The sequence below is a fragment of the Salmo salar genome, chromosome 03, assembly GCF_965601325.2.
Source record: "Salmo salar chromosome 03, fSalSal1, whole genome shotgun sequence".
NCBI classification, from domain to species: Eukaryota; Metazoa; Chordata; class Actinopteri; order Salmoniformes; family Salmonidae; genus Salmo; species Salmo salar.
Genome location: NC_138293.1, coordinates 48105496 through 48128568, shown reverse-complemented (window position 1 = coordinate 48128568; position 23073 = coordinate 48105496).

Sequence of the window (23073 nt, the reverse complement as noted above, 5' to 3'; positions counted from 1 at the left end):
TAAACTAGCCAAAACCCCCCGTCACGCCTTGACCTACTCTACCATAGAAAATAAAAGATTTCTATGGTCAGGACGTGACAGAGATGCCTGTGAGAAGGACCCGATCACGCGACAGGTATTGGCTAATAGGAATTGAGATATCTGAGAGAGCCATGTGAGTGACTGGTGCTTCGAAGCACAAAAACCAGGAAAAGGGAATTATAATTATTATATTCAGCCCAAAGGCACAACGCCCACTTTGGTTGCAACAGGCATTATGGCCACACAAGGGGGATGCCGCCGGGAAATTTGAGGCCTGGTGAGAATATTATCAAGTGCTTGTCAAATTGTGAATGAGAAACTGATGAAGTGTGTGCAGCCTGCACCAGAAACAAATCAGAGCTCATGCCATTCATGCATCTTTTTTCAAATCATTGTCACATCATGCAGCCTTATAATGTAGTAAAAATCTAAACATATAGCCCAACATTTGTATAAGAACCAAAATTGCATAAATAACTAAATTATGCATACAGGAGGACCTGTTTCTTTGTTAACTATACAACACAGAATAGCCGCATGTGCGCACTTCCTTGGAAATTGTTTGGAGAAAATATTCTCTCTATTTTATTCAGCTATGTTCAATTGTATTCTTCATACTATAAAAGAATGCCACGGAATTCTAAGCAAATCTTGTCTGCTAAATGAACTAGTGTAGCCCACAGCCATTTGGCATAATCAGATCAGGGCATAACATAAAGACAACTCAGAGTATGCTCTTCTGTTCTTCTGAAATAAACTACATTTTCTTCAAATCATGTTTCTTTAGACCGGTCTAAAATAAATAATTTATTGTGATGGTGTAGGCTATATGGAATGGATTTATTCTACTTTTTAAAGGTCTGCATCAGTGGCTTGTAGGCTATGAATGGAGGCCAGGAGATGCTTAACATATTTATGTTAATTAACAGTCAATTACAGTGAGACCGGCAGTTATTTGCTTGACAATCACCGGCTGACAAAATTTCATGACTGCCACAGCCCTATCTGAGAGAAGAAGAATCCTACTAACCCGCTTTTCATCAGCCTATCACACCAGCCATGACTTGCTGTGCTGTCATTGGACAATCCTCTTCCCTAATGTGGTGCGATGCATAGCCCAGATGCCAAAGACTTCTTTAAGGAAATCCCAAAGACTTTTGGGAAAAAAGCCAAAAGGGTTCAAATAAGCTTTACAGCAGGAGTGGATCAACTCAAAACACACTATCTTCTTAAGAGAAGATTTAAAAAATATTGTTGTGTTAATATACCTAAGTTGCAGTGTGGGGAACATGCCTGCAGAAATCTTTGGTAATGAAGGTCGTATCATTTATTTAGCCATAGGAAGGCATGCTATGATGCATTGTTATAACTACAGGACAGTCAGCACTCTGAGGAAGAGAGAGAACACCATCTGTCTGTCCCATGCTGTAGTATAACAAACAGGGACACTAACATGAAGACACAAAAACACATGCATATTCCCACCTAGACACGTACACACAAACACCCTGAACCACACAACCCTTTCACCCCACCACCACCACACACTTTGCCCAGTTTTTCTGTGTGACTCGCTTTGTTATCTATCAATTATTCAACACGTAACAAGATGGCCGAATATGATTCTCGTTGTTTTCAACTCTATTTGAGAAACAGTTGTCCAATTAAAATCAGACACGATTTTCCATTTCCATTCATTTTGCAGATGAATTAAGAACAGTTTGGAAGATGGAGACATGGTGTGTGTGCATCTAGTTATCAGTTAGGGCCAGCCGCACTGCCGTCTCACCCGCCCTCACACTCCGTCAACAGTAAACCCTGTCACACACACGCCTCAGGATGGGATTGCAGATGAGGCTATTGAAAATCATCAGATCTAGTATAATGGAACTGGATATCACCCTACAACAGAGTGGCATTGCTTTGGGTCCTCTATTCGGACTAATCAAGAAGTCAATGTTTCCATAACTTAAACCCAGTTTTCTCATGCAGATTTTCCTTTACTCTATCTTTCTGCTCCTCTCCATCGTCCCTCTTTTCCCCATCTCATCTCTGGCAGTCTTTGTTCCAGCTGGGTCTGTTCAGAGGAGATGATTTTAGATTGGAGCATAACACTGGTGTACATAGCAAGCCAATTGCAGCACAGAGAATGGTCATCAGTGAGTATAATTATTTGTGTGTTATTTTCTGGATGCAATTTGATTGGTTTGTTACAGATGTAGGATCCTAATTAGAGGCAGTTTGCTACAGCATATAATCCTGCAGCAACAGGAAATGTGAATTATTATGTGGATTATAATTAATGGACATTTTTGCAGGGCTTGATACATTGATTTTAGAAGAAAATCAAGTCTGAAATTTCAAAGTGGAAATTAAACTTCAGAAGCCTTCTTAAACCTCAAATACACTACAATATTTAAATTTCATGTATTGCAGGAAAGTTCTCATACAACAACAGGGGGACCAAATTAAGATTATACATCTGTAGGTGCATATCCTGTGTGTGTGTGTGTGTGTGTGTGTGTGGGGGGGGGGGGGGGGGGGGGAATAGGATTTTGAAATGGACTGAATTGTGTCCCCCCACAAGACTGTGTGTCTGAGAGTTAGCATGTCAAACTTCCTGACCCCTGCAATTAACCCCTTCTCCGAAAAATCAATATAAAAATTATTTTTCTTCAGTTGGATTTCCCTGTACCCTCGCACTGAAATGCATTTACAGACCCTCCAATGCCACGAGATTGAGCCATACCAACCCCATGATCTCCTTTACCCTGATCAAACCAGCTAACCTATTACAACAATCAGACAAGCCCAGCCCTCCACCCCACCAGCCTCTGGAGCCAACCAAACCCTGAAGGAACAACAGAGAGAGGCGTTCAGTACCACAGATCCATTGCCAGATAAACACCAAAAGGACAAGCACTGTTTCATATCATCAGCATAAACAAATTAGGGCATGTCTCCCTTGTTAAGCCAAATATGTCTCGTTAGTGCCACAGCTGAACAAACCCACTGATTAGGCTCCACTGTCTGCCTGCTTTTGAAGCCTGCAAAATGAGTACATTTTTTAATTAAGCTCATTTTCATTTACAAATGAAATGCTAACTAATGAGACTTGTTTGCAGGGTGCTTTACCGTTAGGCAAAGAAGGCACACGATTTCTACCTGCATGGAGTTATAGCCTCCACACAGTGGTGATTTTAGCTGTATGTCACAAAAGTTGTCATGTAGAGAAGAGGACCAAGGCGCAGCGGGATTGTGGACACTCATGTTTATTCAAGGAAACATGTAAAGCATCCACTTGAACAAAAAAAACAATAAACAGTACTTACAATGGTAACAGTGTGGCAGGCTCAAACCAACGCAGTGCACACAAACAACCACCCACAACCCCAAAGAAAAACACACACACCTATATAGGACTTCCAATCAAAGGCAACTCAACACACCTGCCTTCAATTGGAAGTCCCAATCACCCACACAACATTTAACAAACACAAACCACCTGCCACATCCTGACCAAGACTAACACAATACACCCTCTGCTGGTCAGGACGTGACAATGTAAATCTTGGTGGGGCAAACAAACAAAAAATTGTTGGGGATGCATGCCAGCAAAGCCACTACTCAACACAACACTAAACAATACATTAATTGCACTATAACGGTGACAAACTGTGCCCACAAACTATTAGGGCCTACATAAATCTGCAGAGTCCCAACAGCAGTCACAACACCTTACCACTGCTTCACCTGGCTATCAGCAGAGCCTTGTCTGGCAGCAAAACAGTTCATTCAGCCTCATTTACTACCTTTTAAAAAACATAACTGATATGGCTGACTTGCTTAAACAAATGTGGTTTCTACTGACAATTGAGATGTACAAACTATGGCATAAGGGGACAACAAGCGGATAAGAGGCAATCCTTAATGAGCGAGCTAGTACGGACGTAGTCAATATAACTATTTTGTTCAGCACTTTTGAAATGTACAGCGACAGAATTCAGAACATGGGCCGTTCTTACAGTGTTCTCCCTGTACACCAAGTCAGAACCGTAGGATAAATTAGGGGGGCATATACACAGACAATGAAAGCTATTACAATATTCGATGATTACATTTCTCAAAAACAGGTTATAGGCTACATGTGCATCACCAATTCAGAGCAGTAGGCGAAGAGGGGTAAATAGACCAAATTATTAGGGTGAGGCACATGCTTACTACAAAACATACACTTAGTATTACTTTCTTAGCTACAGTACACATATCTCCCTGGCATATTACATAATTTATGCAGCAACATACAATACATTTTTGGACTCAGCTTGTTGTGCTGTGCTCACTTGAACAGGAAGGTGGCGCAGCAGTCTTTCGTCATCAAACTTCGTCAAAGTCTGGCATTCTCTGGATTTATGGTGCTTTCAAGACAACTGGGAACTCTGAAAAAAACAAGGTTGAATCATGATGATGTCAGTGATCTTCAGGTTGTATCTCCAGAAAGAGGCCAGGGTTCCCGACTTACAATTCCAAGTTGGATGACCGTTCAAAACGTATTTTCCCTAGTTGGAGCACATTTTTTCCCAAGTTCCCAGTTGTCTTGAACTCATTGAAGTCATATTTCCCAGTTCTGAGTTAGTTGTTTTGAGAGTAGCAATAATCATGCTATATTGACAGAATGGCCAATGATCAATGTTTAAAATGATAAACTTGGAAGAGAGACCCTTAAACCCAGAATTGGAACCACACACCCACTCCACTGAATAGCAGGCTAGTGACTTTTTTTGCATTGCTTGCAGTTAGCCACTGATTCCTTCCAAACCGCTCATTGTTGAATTTGCGATTTCCAACTTGTGTAATGTTTATGTCCAGTGGCCGATGAGCACCGATATGTTTATCTATACATTTCTCTTCATATGACAAGGTTTAAAAATTTGCCAGTAGATTGTCGACTTGATTCATGATGACTGCTAGTTACGATTTACAATGCAATCAATGTCCAATCCAATCAAAGTTCAATCAAAGCTATTGTAGATATAACGTGATTTGACGTCATTTTATCTGTGGCCAATGACGTTGAGCCTACTTGGATTGGCACTTCTAATGTAACTATGGCAGCACCCAAGAGTCTTGAATTTTTGAGCTCTACCCTTAGATTTAGCAGTGACGTAGTGTCACCATGAGTGACAGAACACTGACTCAATCAAGGCGCAACTAGAGAACATTACCAACCCCTACACTCTGCATTTTCCATTGGCCGCCCCACCACCACAGAAAGCACTGAGCTAGGCTGAAACGCCTGCAAAAAAAGTGACCATGTTTGTATTAACTTGTATTAACTTTATTAACTCAAGGATAAACAAAAGTGTACATTGTTTGCGAACTGATATGTGACACGTATTAATGCCAAAATAATATGCAAAACAGGCAACCCCCCCACCCCAAAAATATATAGTTTTTTTTTTAGCTAAAAATGTGGGGCTCAAAACAGGTGGGGCAGAGCCCTGAATTACGCTCGCCACTGCCTACACGTTACATGTAACACTTTTAACAATTGGTGTCTTAACATTTCTGCTAAATGTTCTGTGATATTTTCTGCCAAGTTCAGATTCTTAATCTGTTGTGATATTTGTAGGTAGTATTTATTTCATTTTTCTTCCCTCTGGTAGCAGATAGATTAAAATAAATGTTTTCTTGGCTGAGGCTGCAGGATACCCTCAGGGAAGAGAGAAGGTGAAGAGGGAGCGGGGTGAGAAGAGGAGGTGGGAGGGAGAGGGTGGCCACACAAGTCAGAGGCCACATGAAGACAATAACGGTAGAGTGACTGTGCGTGTGTTTCTCAAAGACTGGAGGTGTGATATCATCAATTAAATAAGCCTCCCACCCATATGTTTACACAGAATGTCTTCCTTCAGGTCGCTCAAGCACCACCAGGATGGCTACTGGTTGGAGGAGATTTTAATGTTTGTTTAGATACAGTTCTTGATAGGTCCTCTGATAAACCCTCACTTCTTACCAAAGCCGGCAAGCTCACTATGTCATTCATGAAAGATCTCAATTTACTAGACATCTGGAGACAGTTGCACCCATAGGATAGGGACTACTCTTTATTCACACACACACACACGCATAGATAACTTTTTACTATTGACCCAACTGTTTCATAGAGTGTTAGATATGGAGTATCTCCCCAGATTGCTTAGTGACCTGTGATCTCCTCTGGTATCTCCATTCCTACCAAGGTAAATGGAACATATAGATGGAGACTAAATTCTACACTCCTGAAGCAACCCGAATTCTGTGCATTCATCAAAGAGCAGATCAATATTTTTACTTTGACAAACAAACCCTCCGCTCCTGACAGTTTCATTCTTTGGGACACATTGAAAGCCTATCTGAGGGGACAGATCATTTCCTATACTAAAGGGCTGAAGAGAAAACACGGTGTGGAAATGAGTGCCCTTGAATCTGAAATCTCTGAGCTAGAGAAAACCTACCAAAGAGGCCTGACTAAAGATCTATATAGGCTTTTGGTGAATAAAAAACTGAAATATAATATTCAGAATACATATCAAGCTGAGAGGGCCATCACTAAATCAAATCAGCGTTATTACGAGCTTGGAGAGAAAGCACACAAAGTATTGGCATGGCAACTGAAGGCAGAGGAAAGTAAGAGGACAATTAATGCTATAGAAACTCTTACTAATGAGATATCCTTCGACCCTACTGAAATTAATTATACTATTAAGAAATACCACGAAGACCTCTACACTTTCCAATCAAGCAATGATCTATCAGAGATTGACTCCTTTCTCTCCTCTCCCAAACTCCCATGCCTGTCAGAGGAAGATAGAGAGCGCATGAGTGAACACTTCTCAGTTCCTGAATTGTTGGAGGCCACTAAATCCTTACCTTCTAATAAATCTCCTGGGGAGGATGGCTTCCCTCCAGAGTTCTATAAAGAATTTAGGGAGCTGTTGGTACCCTACCTTATGGAGGTACTTAAAAAAGCCGGCGAAGACAACTGCTTTCCAGAGTCTTTCTCTCAAGCAGTGATTACTGTAATCCACAAGAACGGGAAAAACCCGCTAAAGTGTGCTATACTTACTATAAAGTGTATAGACCAATCTCTCTCCTTAACACAGATTGTAAACTGGTCACCAAGATGCTATCTAAGAGACTGGAGTCATGTCTTCCCCTTTCAGACTGGCTTCATAATTAATAGATTGTCCTCCAATAATCTCAGAAGGTTCTTTGATATAATTCACCTTGCTAACAAAAACAAAATACCTAGTGTCGCAGTCTCCCTCGACGCTGAAAAGGCCTTTGATAGGGTTGAATGGCCATACCTCTTTCGCATCTTGGAAAAGTTTGGTTTAGGTAAATTTGATAAAATCACCCTACAGATCTCCTAAAGCTAGGATTGCTACCAATGGGATTACTTCCTCCTCTTTCCCTCTCTATAGGGGGAACAGACAAGGTTGCCCAATTAGCCCCCACCATCGAACCGTTGGCTGAGGCTATTAGAACGTGCCCTGACATACATGGCTTTGAGGTGGGCCTCCAGACCCATCAGTTATCACTCTTTGTGGATGACCTTATCTTATTTCTAACAAACCCAGAACACTCCCTCTCTCACTTGCAGATCCTACTACAGTGTTATAGTTCTTTCTCTAGATATAAGGTCAATTTTGATAAAAGCGAAATCTTACCGTTGTCTGTCTTTGACCATCATACCATCAAGCACAAGTTTCCTTTTAGATGGTCGCCTATGGGCTTCACATATTTGGGCATAGTGGTGGATGGTAACCTGAAGAACCTCTATAAACTCAATCTGGCCAGTTTGTTGCAAAAGGTGGAGGGTGACCTTTGTAAATGGATGGACTTGCCTCTCACTCTACTGGGTAGAATCAATGTAATTAAAATGAATGTCCTGCCCAGATTTCTATATTTGTTTCAATCTCTCCCTATCCCTGTTCCCGCAGCATTCTTTTCCTCTCTCGACAAGCTGACCAGACAGTTTATCTGGCATGGATAAACTGACCCTTGATTATGGTCAAGGGGGCTTAAACCTCCCCAATTTTAGAATGTACTACTGGGCTGCACAGTCTAGGTTTCTGGCTCAGAGGTTTGACAATGGTCCTCATGGTTGAACATTGAAAAGCTTGAGGTAAATGATGACACTGAGGCAGAATTGTTTTACAAATGGGACAGAAAATCTTTAAAAACCATCACAGACAACCCTTTAATCATACATTCTGTCCTGGCATGGTGCAAACTGCATGAGCTGTTCAGACGAGAGGGATTTCTTTCCCCTAAAACCCCTTTATGGAACAATAGATTGATCCCTATGTTTTTCCAGAATAGTAACTTTAGATCATGGTCTGATAAGGGGATCACTCTTCTGGAACATTGTTATGAGGAGGGAGTTGGTATGTCTTTTGATCAGCTGAAACAGAAATACCACTTGTCTAACAGGGACTTCTTTAGCTACCTACAACTACGAAACTTTATTAGGGTGACTCTCAAGGGACAATGGAACCTACCTAAGATGTCACCTATTGAACAACTCTGCCACGCAGACCAACCACTGTTCAAGACCATTTCCCATGTTTACGATGCTCTTATGTCAGGACTAACACTGCCTGAGCTACATAAACCCCGACTTAGATGGGAAAAAGATCTGAGTATTGATCTTGATGAGGGTCTATGGAGTGACCTATGCAGGGATGGTGTTACAGCCACATTGAACTCCAGATACAGACTGATCCAGTTTAATTTCCTCCATCAGCTCTATATCACCCCATCTAGACTGCACAAGTTCAACCCTGATATCTCCTCCCTGTGTTTTAGATGTGGCTCAGATGAAGGAACGTTCCTCCATTCTACTTGGCAGTGTTCAAAACTACACGGTTTCTGGCAGGGGGTATGCGATACCATATCCTCAATTCACGGGGTTGCATTCCCTTTAGACCCGGAGGTCTGTCTACTGTGTAACTTTACTAACTCCAATCTTAGCTTTATAGTATGGCTTTGCTTAACATAAATATTGCTAGCGATTGCTAAGAAATGTATTGCCTTGAAATGGAAATCGGATTCCCCCCTGCCAGTTGCAATGTGGTTATCGGAAGTTAATAGTTGTATCCCACTGGAGAAAATCACTTACTGCTTGAGGAATAAGTTAGAGACATTTTACAGAATTTGGCAACCTTTTATTGCCTATATGGAGGATCTCCCCTCACATCACATTGATTGAATCTCTATATAATCCTTATATAATGTTTCACACGTAATGTATAATATGTAGCTTACGGCAGGTGACCATATGATCCAATGTCTCATTTTATTTTTTATGACTTATGTTTGTATATATATATATATATATATATATATATATAATTATTTTTTGTTACGCTCGTCTGTTACTGTCACTTTTTCCCATTGTTGTCTATCTTTTCACTTTTGTTTTGAATGTTCTTAATTGGAATATGCAAAAATAAAATATTAAAAAATTAAAAATAAAATAAGCCTCCCACATGTCATCTGGTGCTCGCTCTCTTTCTCACTTACACCTTCTCTGTTTTCTGTATTTTCATTGACTGCTGTCACGGAACACTAGGAGTGGTGGTAGGAGTCAGGCACAGAGAGCAGAGGTAAGGTATAATGTCCTTTATTCTTTCTGGCACAAAACGGTCAATGCCAACACAAACGGGCGCGTGAACAAACGACCAACCCAGAACAACGGGCACACAGTCCGGAGAGAGAATACAAGGCGAATAGCCAGCACATCCAAAAAATACAACGACAGCAAAATAATCCCGCACAAACCTGGGCGGGCTAAGCAGGCTTAAATAAACACAAATCAAGACACACAATAGGGAACAGGTGCAACCAATAAGACATTACAAACAGAAAATGAAAAAAGGATCAGCGGTGGATAGTAGGCCGGCGACGACGACCGCCGAGCGCCGCTCGAGCAGGCAGGGGAGCCACCTTCGGTGGGATTCGTGACAACTGCTCTCCCTTTGTTGCTTTATCCCTGACTGCTAACAGTATTTTATTTCTCCTTCTCTCCTCTCATCCCTTCCTCTATAGATTCTGTACATCCATCTTGGTCGAGCTAAGACTCTTCCAAATGGCACAGTCAGCTACATTTAGAACAGTAGGAGCGAGAAACAGAGGAGAACCCATGCGAGTGGAAGGGAAGAGTCTTGAGGGAGTCCAGTGACCGCAAGTTAACGGCCAGATGTGCATATTCTCGTTATAGAACTAACTAATTCCCAACTCATTACAATAACTCTAGCTAACTGACTGGGTCTGAGCACGCGTGATTCCATTCAACCCCTCTCTATGCTAATAACGATCTCTTCTCTTCACTTTGCACTTAGTTTGAAGCACGCCGTGTGTGTGTGTGTGTGTGTGTGTGCGCGCGCACGTGTACAGTGGCAAGAAAAAGTATGTGAACCCTTTGGAATTACCTGGATTTCTGCATAAATTGGTCAGAAAATGTGATCTGATCATCTAGAGAATTCTGATAGGCTAACTGACATAATTTGAGTCAATTGGAGGTGTACCTGTGGATGTATTTCAAGACCTACCTTCAAACTCAGTGCCTCTTTGCTTGACATCATGGGAAAATCTAAAGAAATCAGCCAAGACCTCAGAAAATAATTGTAGACCTCCACAAGTCTGGATCATCCCTGGGAGCAATTTCCAAACACCTGAAGGTACCACGGTCATCTGTGCAAAGAATAGTATGCAGGTATAAACACCATGGAACCAGGCAGTCGGCATACCACTCAGGAAGGAGACGCATTCTGTCTCCTAGAGATGAACGTACTTTGATGCGTAAAGTGAAATCAATCCCAGAACAACAGAAAAGGACCTTGTGAAGATGCTGGAGGAAACAGGTACAAAAGTATCTATATCCACAGTAAAACAAGTCCTATATCGACATAACCTGAAAGGCTGCTCAGCAAGGAAGAAGCCACTGCTCTAAAACCACCATAAAAAAGCCAGACTACGGTTTGCAACTGTACATGGGGACAAAGATCGTACTTTTTGGGGAAATGTCCTCTGGTCTGATGAAACAAAAATATAACTTTTTGGCCATAATGACCATTGTTATGTTTGGAGGAAAAAGGAGGACGCTTGCAAGACGAAGAACACCATCCCAACCGTTAAGCACGGGGGTGGCAGCATCATGTTGTGGGGGTGCTTTGCTGCAGGAGGGATTGGTGCACTTCACAAAATAGACGGCATCATGAGGCAAGAAAATTATGTGGATATATTGAAGCAACATCTCAAGACATCAGTCAGGAAGTTAACCTGTTGAGGACAGACGTTCCGCTAGCGGAACCCCGTTCCGCCTGCGGAACCCCTAGCCAACAGCCAATGGCATCGCACGGTGCGAAATACAAAACCAACTAAAATACCACAATTCAATTTTCTCAAACAATCAACTATTTTACACCATTTTAAAGACAAGACTCTCGTTAATCTAATCACATTGTCCGATTTCAAAAAGGCTTTACAGCGAAAGCAAAACATTAGATTATGTTAGGAGAGTACATAGACAAATAATCACACAGCCATTTTCCAAGCAAGCATATATGTCACATAAACCCAAACCACAGCTAAATGCAGCACTAACCTTTGATGATCTTCATCAGATGACACTCCTAGGACATTATGTCATACAATACATGCATGTTTTGTTCAATCAAGTTCATATTTATATCAAAAACCAGCTTTTTACATTAGCATGTGATGTTCAGAACTAGCATACCCACCGCAAACTTCCGGTGAATTTACTAAATTACTCACGATAAACGTTCACAAAATACATAATTATTTTAAGAATTATAGATACAGAACTCCTTTATGCAATCGCGGTGTCAGATTTTAAAATAGCTTTTCAGCGAAAGCACATTTTGCAATATTCTGAGTACATAGCTCGGCCATCACGGCTAGCTATTTTGACACCCACCAAGTTTGGGACAACCTAAACTCAGAATTACTATTAGAAAAATTGGATTACCTTTGCTGTTCTTCGTCAGAATGCACTCCCAGGACTTCTACTTCAACAACAAATGTTGTTTTGGTTCCAAATAATCCATAGTTATATTCAAATAGCTCCATTTTGTTCGTGCGTTCAGGTCACTATCCGAAGGGTGACGCGCGAGCGCATTTCGTGACAAAAAAATTCTAAATATTCCATTACCGTACTTAGAAGCATGCCAAACGCTGTTTAAAATCAATTTTTATGCTATTTTTCTCATAAAATAGCGATAATATTCCAACCGGGCAACATTGTATTCATTCAAAGAGAGAAAGAAAAACATGGAGTAGTCTCGTGACCGCGCATCTCCAGTGTCACTGTCCCCAGGCTGACCACTCACAAATTCTCCTGCTGTTCTTTGCCCAGAGACTGCAGACACCCCATTCCACTTTCTGGCGGCTTTAGAGAGCCAATGGAAGCCTTAAAAAATGTCACGTTACAGCACAGATGCTGTATTTTCGATAGAGATGCAACAGAAGGACAACAAATTGTCAGACAGGGCACTTCCTGTATGGAATCGTCTCAGGTTTTGGCCTGCCATATGAGTTCTGTTATACTCACAGACACCATTCAAACAGTTTTAGAAACTTTAGAGTGTTTTATATCCAAATCTACTAATTATATGCATATTCTAGTTTCTGGGCAGGAGTAGTAATCAGATTAAAATCGGGTACGTTTTTTATCCGGCCGTGAAAATACTGCCACCTATCCCAAAGAAGTTAATAAACTTGGGAATTCATTTTTCAGTCGATGATAGCAAGCTGTCCAGGCCCTGAGGCAGCCCCAAACCATGATGCTCCCTCCACCATACTTTACAGTTGGGATGAGGTTTGATGTTGGTGTGCCTTTTTTTCTCCACACATAGTGTTGTATGTTCTTTCCAAACAACTCAACTGTAGTTATCTGTTCACCGAATATTTAGCCAGTTGCACTGTGGAACATCCAAGTGCTCTTTTGCTGACTTCAGACGTGCTGCAATGTTTTTTTTTTTTTACAGCAGTGGCTTCTTCCGTGGTGTCCTCACATGAACACCATTTTAGTTTAGTGTTTCACGTATCGTAGACTCGTCAACAGAGTTGTTAGCATGTTCCAGAGATTTCTGTAGGTATTTAGCTGACACTAGGATTTTTCTTAACCTCATTGAGCATTCTGCGCTGTGCTCTTGCAGGCATCATTGCAGGACGGCCACTCCTAGGGAGAGTAGCAACAGTGCTGAACTTTGGCCATTTACAGTGGCTTGCGAAAGTATTCACCCCCCTTGGCATTTTCCCTATTTTATTGCCTTACAACCTGGAATTAAAATGGATTTTTTTTGGGGGGGGGGGGTTGTATCATTTCATTTACACAACATGCCTACCACTTTGAAGATGCAAAATATGTTTTATTGTGAAACAAGAAATAAAACAGAAAACTTGAGCGTGCATAACTATTCACCCCCGAAAGTCAATACTTTGTAGAGCCACCTTTTGCAGCAATTACAGCTGCAAGTCTCTTGGGGTCTCTATATGCTTGGCACATCTAGCCACTGGGATTTTTGCCCATTCTTCAAGGCAAAACTGCTCCAGCTCCTTCAAGTTGGATGTGTTCTGCTGATGTACAGCAATTTTAAGTCATACCACAGATTCTCAATTGGATTGAGGTATGGGCTTTGACTAGGCCATTCCAAGACATTTAAATGTTTTCCCTTAAACCACTCTAGTGTTGCTTTAGCAATATGCTTAGGGCCATTGTCCTGCTGGAAGGTGAACCTCCGTCCCAGTCTCAAACCTCTGGAAGACAAACAGGTTTCCCTCAAGAATTTCCCTGCATTTAGCACCATCTATCATTCCGACCAGTTTCCCAGTCCCTGCCGATGAAAAACATCCCCGCAGCATGATTGTGCCACCACCATGCTTCACTGTGGGGGATGATATTCTCGGGGTGATGAGAGGTGTTGGGTTTGCGCCAGACATAGCGTTTTCCTTGATGAACAAAAAGCTCAATTTTAGTCTTATCTGACCAGAGTACCTTCTTCCATGTGTTTGGGGAGTCTCCCACATGCCTTTAGGCAAACACCAAACGTGTTTTTTTATTTTTTTATTTAACTTCTTGAGGACCCCTTCGAGATAAAATCCCGTTAACGGGAGTGGTTGGACAACAACCAGTGAGATCGCACGGCGCAAAATTAAAATAATTATAATCTCAAAATTAAAATTCAAGTATTATACGGCATATTAAAGATACTCTACTCGTTAATCCAATCACATTGTCCGATTTCAAAAAGGCTTTACGGTGAAAGCAAAACATTAGATTATTTTAGGATAGCACATTAGCAAAAAAAAAAAAAGCTATTTTCCAAGCACGGATAGCCGTCACAAAACCAGATATACAGCTAAAATTAAGCACTACCCTTTGACAATCTTCATCAGATGACACTCCTAGGACATCATGTTAGACAATACATGCATTTTTTTGTTCGATCAAGTTCATATTTATATCCAAAAACCCAATTTCTACATTGGCGCGTGACGTTCAGAAAATGTTTTCTCCCCATAACTTCCGGTGAATAGGCACATTCATTTACAGAAGAACTCATAAACGTTGACAAAATGTATAACAATTATTTAAAGAATTAGAGATAATCTACTCCTTTATGCAACCACTTTGTCAGATTTCAAAATAACTTTACGGAAAAGCACATTGTTCAATATTCTGAGTACAGAACTTAGCATTCAACGCTAAGCTATACAGTTAGCCTACAACCACGGTGTCGACAAATCTCTAAAAATATGTTGTAAATATTTTCTTACCTTTGCTGATCTTTGGCGGAATGCACTCGGAAGGGCACCCACTTCCACAAGAAATGTTCATTTGTTCTGCAAAGTACATCATTTATGTCCAAATACATCCGTTTTGTTGACCCATCTAGAACACTTTACAATGCCATATGGCGTGGACACAAATCCATAGACAAAATGTTCAAAAGTTCCATTACCGTTTGTAGAAACATGTCAAACGATGTTTACAATCAATCCTTTAGAGTATTTTTTTATGTAAAATTGCGATAATTTAACAACCGAGAAATAGGTATTCATCCCAGAAGGATAATAACAAACAGCGAAGTCACGTGCATGCGCGTCACAAGACACCTGTCCTCAGACTGGCCACTGATTGACTGAGCCACAATTTTCTACCCGGTAACAGGTGACGGATGAAACCAGCTCCTAAAGATTGTTGACAGCCAATGGAAGAGTTAGGAGGTGCAACGTAAATCCTATGTCACTGTAGTTTTTCAAGGGATTCAAAAGAAAAACTACATTTCTAATTTCTCCCACTTCCTCATTCAATTTTTCTCAGGTTTTTGCCTGCCATATGAGTTCTGTTATACTCACAGACACCATTCAAACAGTTTTAGAAACTTCAGAGTGTTTTCTATCCAAATCTACTAATAATATGCATATTCTATTTTCTGGGCCAGAGTAGTAACCTGTTTAAATTGGGTACGTTTTTCATCCGGCTGTGAAAATACTGCCCCCTAGCCCCAAGAGGTTTTAAGCAATGGCTTTTTTCTGGACACTTCCATAATGCCCAGCTCTGTGGAGTGTACGGCTTAAAGTGGTCCTATAGACAGATACTCCAATCTCTGCTGTAGAGCTTTGCAGCTCCTTCAGGGTTATCTTTGGTCTCCTTGTTGCCTCTCTGATTAATGCCCTCCTTGCCTGGTCCGTGAGTTTTGGTAGGCAGCCCGCTCTTGGCAAGTTTGTTGTGGTGCCATATTCTTTCCATTTTTTAACAATGGATTTAATGGTGCTCCGTGGGATGTTCAAAGTTATGGATATGTCTTATAACCCAACCTTGATATGTACTACTCCACAACTTTGTCCTTGACCTGTTTGGAGAGCTCCTTGGTCTTCATGGTGCCGCTGTAACGGCTGTCTGTAAGAGGGAACCAAGGTGCAGCAGAGGATGTGTTCATCATTAGAATATTAATTTAAAAAAACAAGAGAACACTACAAAATGAACAAAAACGACAGCAAAACAGTCCTGTCAGGTGAAACACAATGACAGAAACAATTACCCACAAAACCCAAAGGAAAAACATGCTCCTTATGTGTGACTCCCAATCAGCAGCAACGAGCTTCAGCTGTGCCTGATTGGGAGCCACACACGGCCCAAAACAAAGAAATACCAAAACATAGAAAAAGGAACATAGAACGCCCACCCAATGTAACACCCTGGCCTAACCAAAATAAAGAACAAAAAACCCCTCTATGGCCAGGGCGTTACAGTACCCCCCCCCAAAGGTGCGGACTCCGGCCGAAAAACCTGACTCTGAAGGGGAGGGTCCGGGTGGGCCTTCTTACGGCGGCGGCTCAGGTGCGGGACGTGGCCTCTGCTCCACCCTTGACGTCGCCCTCTTAGGTGGCGCACCTGGCCGCGCCGAAGGTCTGGTGGGCGATGCTGACTGCGCCCGGCTGGCGGGCGGCGATGGCTGCGCCCGGCTGGCGGGCGACCCTGGGGGTGAATACATACTGTATGCACTTAAGTTTTATGCTGTAGAACTGTTAGGAAGAAATTAATTAGCATTTTAGCATTTCGGTTTGATGTTCAATTCCAAGACGATGGAGAGCGAGAGGAAATGTAGAGAAATACAATTACTGAGAACAGTTGAGGCTGGTAACTTGAAAAAATTAGAAGAATGGGAAACCCACGCTATATTCGCGGAATGCACAGAGACGTTAAAGTGTGTTTCAGAAATTGTCAAATACTAATTATTTTAACCTAAAGCATTTAATAAAGACATTTATAGTACAATATTATGAGGAATGGGAATGAGAGGGCTTCTTACACATTGTTGGGAAAGGATCACAGTAGTGATTGAATGAGGGTATGAGGCATGCGTTGAGGTGTTCAGAGGCTTGACTTTAGTGCTGGACAGGATTTGACTGGGAAGACAAAAGAAAACACACTACACAGATAGACAAAAGAGCTAAGAATGAGTTAGTCCAAGCAAGGAGTAAAATCATTGATGTGTAATAATGTGACTGTTTATGTGTATGTGATTGACTCTACATACAGTAATGAGAGAAAATTGATAGGGGTACTCACAGTGCCTAGAGAGGAAACATTCAATGTGCCAGTCGATGAGGGCACATGAGACTAGAGGTCGACCGATTAATCGGAATGGGCGATTAATTAGGGCCGATTTCAAGTTTTCATAACAATCGATAATCTGTATTTTTGGCCACCGATTTGCCGATTTTTTTTAAATACTTTTTTTTGTTTACACCTTTATTTAACTAGGCAAGTCAGATTAAGAACACATTCTTATTTTCAATGACGGCCTAGGAACGGGGGTTAACTGCCTTGTTCAGGGGGGATTCGCGGAATCGTTCTTGCAACCTTCCGGTTACTAATCCAATCCAACGCACGAGGAGCCTGCATGGCAGGCTGACTACCTGTTGTGCGAGGGCAGCAAGAAGCCAAGGTAAGTTGCTAGCTAGCATTAAACTTATCTTATAAAAAACTATCAATCTTAACATAATCACTAGTTAACTACACATGGTTGATGATATTACTAGTTTCTGTCCTGCGTTGCATATAATCGATGCGGTGCCTGTTAATTTATTATTGAATCACAGCCTATTTCGCCAAACGAGTGTTGATTTAACAAGCGCATTTGAGAAAAAAGCACTGTCGTTGCACCAATGTACCTAACCATAAACATCAATGCTTTATATTCTTAAACCTGCATATTTAGTTAACCTCTATGGGCTAGGTGGGACGCTTGCGTCCCACCTACTCAACAGCCAGTGGAATCCCGTGGCGCGATATTTAAATACCTTAGAAATGCTATTACTTCAATTTCTCAAACATATGACTATTTTACACCATTTTAAAAGACAAGACTCTCGTTAATCTAACCACACTGTCCGATTTCAAAAAGGCTTTACAACGAAAGCAAAACATTAGATTATGTCAGCAGAGTACCCAGACATAAATAATCAGACACCCATTTTTCAAGCTAGCATATAATGTCACAAAAAACAAAACCGCAGCTAAATGCAGCACTAACCTTTGATGATCTTCATCAGATGACACTCCTAGGACATTATGTTATACAATACATGCATGTTTTGTTCAATCAAGTTCATATTTATATCAAAAACCAGCTTTTTACATTAGCATGTGACTAGCATTCCCACCGAACACTTCCGGTGAATTTACTAAATTACTCACGATAAACGTTCACAAAAAACATAACAATTATTTTAAGAATTATAGATACAGAACTCCTTTATGCAATCGCTATGTCCGATTTTAAAATAGCTTTTCGGTGAAAGCACATTTTCCAAATTCTGAGTAGATAGCCCGGCCATCACGGGCTAGCTATTTTGACACCCACCAAGTGTGGTACTCACCAAACTCAGATTTACTATAACAAAAATTGGATTACCTTTGCTGTTCTTCATCAGAATGCACTCCCAGGACTTCTACTTCAATAACAAATGTTGGTTTGGTTCCAAATAATCCATAGTTATATCCAAATAGCGGCGTTTTGTTCGTGCGTTCAAGACACTATCCGAAGGGTAAAGAAGGGTGACGCGCCCGGCGGGTTTCGTGACAAAAAAATTCAAAATATTCCATTACCGTACTTCGAAGCATGTCAAACGCTGTTTAAAACCTGTTGGGGCTCGGGGGCAGTATTGAGAAATTTAGAAAAAAATATGGGCCCATTTTTAACTGCCTCCTACACCAACTCAGAAGCTAAGATATGCATATTATTAACACATTCGGATAGAAAACACTCTGAATTTTCTAAAACAGTTTGAATGATGTCTGTAAGTATAACAAAACTCATATTGCAGGCAAAAACCTGTGAAAAATAGATTAAAAAAAATGTGAATTTTGTGACTGTACTATTTAGTGTCATTGTTTTATAGATACCATAGTGAGAAAGGATTCATTTCGCAACACCTACGGCTTCCACTAGATGTCAACGATCTTTATAAAGTTGTTTGAAGCGACTATGATAAACAGAGAGCAAATTAGAATGCAAGGAAGTTGACATGTCGTCACTTCATTTCTTTGCGCCTGCGCATAAATCTGAGAAGCGTGAGTTTGTCATTATTGTTTATCTAGACATAGGATAGGTTGTGTGAAAATATTACTGATGTTTAACGTTAAAAATGGACCAAAAGATTAATGCTAAACAACATTTGACATGTTTGAACGAACGTAAATAGATTATTTACTAGGTTTTTTTAGCTTTTCGGCGTGATTTTACACCCCCCCCCCACCCCGTTTTGTGGGAGCATAATGAACGCTAACTACTTGGTGTTATTTGGACATAAATTATGAACTTTGTCAAAAGAAACCACATTTGTTCCGGACCTGGCAGTGCCTTCTGATGAAGATAATCAAAGGTAAGGGGATATTTACAATGTTATTATCGATATTAGATGATGCTAACTGTATAGCATAGCTTATTGTTCTTAGCATAGCACCCCGTTTATTGCAAAATGTGATTTCCCAGTAAAGTTATTTTGAGATCTGGCCATTCGGTAGCAATTACGAGATGATAATATATTATTCTTTGAATGACAATATTATAATTTACCAATGTTTTCGAATAGTAATTTTGTTATGTTCACCGGAAGCATTTCAGAGAAGAAGAAAATCTGAATTTCACGCTACTGTAAAATGCTGTTTTTGGATATAAATATGAACTTCATGGAACAAAAAATGCATGTATTGTATAACATAATGTCCTAGGAGTGTCATCTGATGGAGATTGACAAAGGTTAGTGCATAATTCTAGCTGGTTTCTGCTTTTGGTGACGCCTGACCTTGAATTGAAAATGGATGTTTGTACTTTTGTGGCTATGTACTGTCCTAACATAATCTAACTTTATGCTTTTGCCGTAAAGCCTCTTTGAAAATCGAACAATGTGGTTAGATTAAGGAGATGTTTATCTTTTAAATTGTGTAAAATAGTTGATTGTTTGAGAAATTGAAATTATTAGATTTTTGATGTTTTGAATTTCCAGCCTTGTTAGCAATCCCGACTCGGGGTTCATTGCTAACCTGTAGCCCCAACAGGTTAAAATAAATGTTTATGCGATTTTTCTCGTAAAAAAGCGATAATATTCCGACCGGGAAACCCTGTTTTCGTTCAAAGACGAAAAAATAAAAACATGGTGTCGGCTCGTGCACGCGCGCGCCCCAGTCTCATTGTTCTCAGATCGACCACTATCCAAATGCGCTACTGTTTTTCAGCCATGGCCTGCAAAGTCACCATTCAACGTTCTGGCGCCTTCTGAGAGCCTATGGGAGCGTTAGAAAATGTCACGTTATGCCAGAGATCCCCTGTTTTGGATAGAGATGATCAAGAAGGCCAAGAAATAGTCAGAGAGAGCGCTTCCTGTTTGGAATCTTCTCAGGTTTTGGCCTGCCAAATGAGTTCTGTTATACTCAGACACCATTCAAACAGTTTTAGAAACTTTAGGGTGTTTTCTATCCAAATCAAACAATTATATGCATATTCTAGTTACTGGGCAGGAGTAGTAACCAGATTAAATCGGGTACGTTTTTTATCCGGCCGTGCAAATACTGCCCCCTATCCCCAACAGGTTAATATTGCCTGCTAACATGAAATTGTGTCACATCTCTAGCGTTCATTGCACGCAGAGTCAGGGTATATGCAACAGTTTTGGCCGCCTGGCTCGTTGCGAACTAATTTGTCCGAATTATGACATAACATTGACATAACATAACTCGTAAGCATTCATTCAGACAGCACTTTCGTGCATTTTGCCAGCAGCTCTTCGCTGTGTTTCAAGCTGTTTATGACTTCAAACCGGGTGGGTATAATTTGTGGAACGTTCCAACAGGAATCTATTCCAAAAACTTCGTAAATAACAAGGTTGCCAAAAAACAACGCATACAAAGCTGTATAGCGGCAGAATAAGATACCGGGTAGTGAGTGATCTATTTCATTGCGTTTTTCACTCATCACGTTTATTCCGAAAAATGTCTGTCCTCACTCTGGTTGCCTATGGACAAACATTAAGAATAAGCTACGTGGTGAGTTGATGCCTATTCGGCAGCTAGTTAGCTAGGTTTGTATGCATTACTACTTTGTATGCGTTGTTGGTTGGCAACCTTTTACTTTACGTTTTTTGGAACAGATTCCTGTTGGAACGTTCCACAAATTATGCCCACCCCTTCAAGCCTATCAACTCCCAAGATTAGGCTGGTGTAACCAATGTGAAATGGCTAGCTAGTTAGCGGGGTGTGCGCTAATAGCGTTTCAAACGACACTCGCTCTGAGACTTGGAGTAGTTGTTTCCCCTTCCTCTACATGGGTAACTCTGCTTCGAGGGTGGCTGTTGTCGATGTGTTCCTGGTTCGAGCCCAGGTAGGAGCGAGGAGAGGGACGGAAGCTATACTGTTACACTGGCAATACTAAAGTGCCTATAAGAACATCCAATAGTCAAAGGTATATGAAATACAAATCGTATAGAGAGAAATAGTCCTATAATTCCTATAATAACTACAACCTAAAATTTACCTGTGAATATTGAAGACTCATGTTATAAAAGGAAGCACCAGCTTTCATATGTTCCCATGTTCTGAGCAAGGAACTTAAACCTTAGCTTTTTTACATGGCACATATTGCACTTTTACTTTCTTCTCCAACACTTTGTTTTGCATTTTTTAAACCAAATTGAACAAGTTTCATTATTTATTTGAGGCTAAATTGATTTTATTGATATATTATATTAAGTTAAAGTAAGTGTTCATTCAGTATTGTTGTAATTATCATTATTATAAATAAATAATTAAAAAAAAATAAAAAAAATAAAAGAAAAATAATAATAAAAAAATTCGCTGATTAATCGGTACCGGCCTTTTCTGGTCCTCCAATAATCGGTATCGGCGTTGAAAAATCATAATCGGTCGAACCTCTACATGAGACGTGGCTTCAGTTCATGTCAGGAGAGAGTTGACGATGGTAGTGGAATGGTCATCACCTCTTAATCAGGGAACAGGAGGGAACTTAGCTGGAAACACAAATAGCAGATACATTCCATTACAGCTGCGCCATCGTAGGTTTGGACAACGAGTTTCTCCATGAAGTTAAACTCAGACATCTCAAAATTCAAAGTCAAGCCCAGACTGCGCATCTTACCCATTTGACACATCAAAGTAGTACAAGAAACGTTCCCGAATAAAGCCCTGATCATCCACACATACCTGACAATAATGGACAAATGCTAGCAGACTGGTGGCACCATAGATCCCATAGTGATGGGGGGGTGAAAACCCTGTCAAACTGCAACCACCTTATACTTGTTCATTTGATTTATATTAGCTTAGGAGGGGGATTTCCTCTACCCAGACACAGAGACAACAACTGATAGCCCTGTGAATTATATTCTCTGAGTTTGCATCATGCAGGCCTATGCAACTGTAGGCTTTCTAAAAAAGTTACTCACGTCCATCATCACTATTATGTTGATTCATTCATTCATTTTGGATTAAAAACATATAGGCAGCTTAGCCAGCCCAATTTTGAATATTAACTACATTTGATCACATTCACATTTTCCCCTGACACACAAATGGACTATAAATACATAACGTTACCAATGAGTTTACCCTGACCAGATGGACTATAAATACATAACGTTACCAATGAGTTACCCTGACCAGATGGACTATAAATACATAACGTTACCAATTAGTTTACCCTGACCAGATGGACTATAAATACATAACGTTACCAATGAGTTACCCTGACCAGATGGACTATAAATACATAACATTACCAATTAGTTTACCCTGACCAGATGGACTATAAATACATAACGTTACCAATGAGTTACCCTGACCAGATGGACTATAAATACATAACGTTACCAATGAGTTTACCCTGACCAGATGGACTATAAATACATAACGTTACCAATGAGTTACCCTGACCAGATGGACTATAAATACATAACGTT